Here is a 582-nt window from a genome sequence, read left to right as displayed (position 1 = left end):
TGAAGTAAACCTCAGAATGCAGTACTTTTATTGCTACTCTTACTGAAGTAAACCTCAGAATGCAGTACTTTTATTGCTACTCTTACTGAAGTAAACTTCAGAATGCAGTACTTTTATTGCTACTCTTACTGAAGTAAACCTCAGAATGCAGTACTTTTATTGCTACTCTTACTGAAGTAAACCTCAGAATGCAGTACTTTTATTGCTACTCTTACTGTAGTAAACTTCAGAATGCAGTACTTTTATTGCTACTCTTACTGAAGTAAACCTCAGAATGCAGTACTTTTATTGCTACTCTTACTGAAGTAAACCTCAGAATGCAGTACTTTTATTGCTACTCTGACTGAAGTAAACCTCAGAATGCAGTACTTTTATTGCTACTCTTACTGAAGTAAACCTCAGAATGCAGTACTTTTATTGCTACTCTTACTGAAGTAAGCCTCAGAATGCAGTACTTTTATTGCTACTCTTACTGAAGTAAACCTCAGAATGCAGTACTTTTATTGCTACTCTTACTGTAGTAAACCTCAGAATGCAGTACTTTTATTGCTACTCTTACTGTAGTAAACCTCAGAATGCAGT

The 582-nt window shown here is 35.1% G+C and overlaps 1 protein-coding gene across 1 annotated transcript in view; it reads right to left on the bottom strand.

The window, feature by feature from the left end:
• The window catches only part of LOC123980739 (acetyl-coenzyme A synthetase 2-like, mitochondrial), a 7,511-nt gene that overhangs the window by 5,725 nt on the left and 1,204 nt on the right, over positions 1-582 (bottom strand). The window lies entirely within an intron of this gene.

The sequence above is a fragment of the Micropterus dolomieu genome, linkage group LG12, assembly GCF_021292245.1.
Source record: "Micropterus dolomieu isolate WLL.071019.BEF.003 ecotype Adirondacks linkage group LG12, ASM2129224v1, whole genome shotgun sequence".
Lineage (NCBI taxonomy): Eukaryota > Metazoa > Chordata > Actinopteri > Centrarchiformes > Centrarchidae > Micropterus > Micropterus dolomieu.
Note: the sequence above shows the minus strand (reverse complement) of the source record. Positions and strands in the feature narration are given on the sequence as shown.